The following is a 2,295-nucleotide window of genomic DNA, read 5'->3' as shown; positions in this document are numbered from 1 at the left end:
AGCCTCTTCACGAGTTGGGAGGATACGTCTCAGAATGAGTTGTCCTATTTTAAATTTATTGGGCCGCACTTTCTTGTTGTAGACACGGACCATTCTTTGTTGGTACAACTGCCCGTGGCAAATTGCGGCCAATCATTTTTCATCCATCAGTATCAATTATTTCAATCGGTTCTTGACCTAATCTTTATCCTCAATCCCGGCTTCAACAATGATCCGAAGAGAGGGAATCTCAACTTCGTTCCAATTTTCTATTTATTTTCTTACAAGCCTTGTCTTCAAAATATTTTGTTTCTTGATATATTATTTCGGGGTCTGACAACGTTTTAGGATCTGGGCATGAAGTCCGCAAGCATGTCATGTCATTAAAATCTGCATTAACAGAACTAAAAAGAGAATAAGAAAAGTGACAAGATTAAGAAAAGAAACATTCCCCGACAATGAAATATTAATTTCATTTGATTTTTTTTAAAAAGTTTTTAAGATAGAAGGGTTTACATCAGAAAGCAAAGCAGTGAAGAAAAATATTCGGATTAGATCCTGAAATAATTCGGACGCAGAAAAGATAGCAAGACCGGCTACCGAGACTCCCATATGACAGAGAACTTTTCTGGTTTGGCGTCCGTTTTTAGGTTTCTCTTCTGTCTCGGCAATGGCTGCAATGGCCTTCAGTGCCAGCTCAAATTCCTCATCTTCACATATCATTCCGATTACTGGCCCATTGGTGTGAGTAGGCAGAGAATTGTTCATCATATTAGGGGCCTCTTCATCCCTAAGCACTATTTCCTTGACATTGATAAGGTCTTTCACTGCTCTCTTAATAGTCTAACAGTCTTCTGTATCATGTCTGACTGTTCCAGAGTGGTATTCACATCTAGCATTAGCCTGGTGCAACTGGGACTCAGGGTTTGGCCGGTTCGGGGCTGTAGACCTAGCCTGACTAGCTTTTGGAACAAGATCGAGTATGATTCACCAACAGGGGTAATCCATCTCGGGAGGCTCTCTCTCTTCTTCTTTTTTTCCTTTTTTTTTTGATTTTTTTTCATATCTTGATTTTTTTTCTCTTTTTGTTGTTTTTCGCTCTTTGTTTTTCTCTGTTAGTTTTTGTCACTCTTTCTTTCTTTTTCACTCAATTTTTTTCGATTTTTTTTACTCAATTTGTTTATGGCTATGATCGAATCCGATGGGGATTGCCTACGTATCATGACACCGCATGAATCAGATCATTACGTAGTTCAGGAATACCGAAAATAAAGTACATAAGCTAGCTCTTTTTTTTCATTTGGAATGTTTGAAAAGAAGAATTCTTAAAGGAGAAAGAATTTTTTTTTTTTTGGATTTTGATTATTTTTGTTTTTGGATTTTTTGGGAGAAAGACTTCTAAAGAAGGAAAAAACATATTTTTGGATTTTGATTTTTTTTCTTTTTTTTTTTCAAATGAAAGACTTCTAAAAAGAAAGAAAATATTTTTTTTTCCGATGAGAATCAGACCCGTGTAGTTCGGTGGATCAGAAATAAAATAGATAAACTAACTCTTTTTCATGTACAATTAATCCGACAAAATTTCCTAGCAAAGAAAATATATATATTTTTTTTTGGAATTGGTGAAAGAAAAACTTCTAAAGTAAAAAAAAAATATTTTTGAATTTTGATTTTCTTTTTAAAAAATTTCAAAAGAAAGAAAATATTGTTGTTTTGGATTTTGAGAGAAAGGCTTAAAAAAAAAGGAAGAAAATATTTTTGGACTTTTGGTCTAAAAAAAAAAGAAGCTTCTAAAGAAGTAATTAAAGGAAAATATCTTTTTGGATTTTTAAAAATTGGGGGCCGAAACCGATGTGGTTTGCCTACGTATCTCACATCCAGTGAGAATCAGACCCGCATAGTTCGGTTAAAATTGACTATTTACTTCTTCTTTTTTTATATGAAAATTAATCTTTAAGAACCATATGCACTAAACCACATCATTTTTTCTCTCTTCGTTCAACCGATATATGCTAAAGTCGGTCGACAGGCAAGCCTCCCAAATAATGCAACAAGTAGAACATAACATGACATAATGGTCTCCACAAGGTACCTGTCCTAAAACAGAACTTGGCCCATGAGTCGAGCGCTGCTAAGTCAAATGCACATGATGCAAATAAAGCGTAGCCTACTAGGGATATTCATTGCTTGTGGCTTGTTCTTCTAAGTTTATAAATCCTAAAGGAGATGGTATCTAGACCTGGCTTACCCGGGCGGACAACCCGAGCCGAGGAGCATCAAGCATTACCAGTAGTAGAACAGCACTGGCTAGCTAAC

Source organism: Nicotiana tomentosiformis, chromosome 4 (assembly GCF_000390325.3).
Source record: "Nicotiana tomentosiformis chromosome 4, ASM39032v3, whole genome shotgun sequence".
Classification (NCBI taxonomy): Eukaryota; Viridiplantae; Streptophyta; class Magnoliopsida; order Solanales; family Solanaceae; genus Nicotiana; species Nicotiana tomentosiformis.
This window is presented reverse-complemented; position numbering follows the sequence as displayed.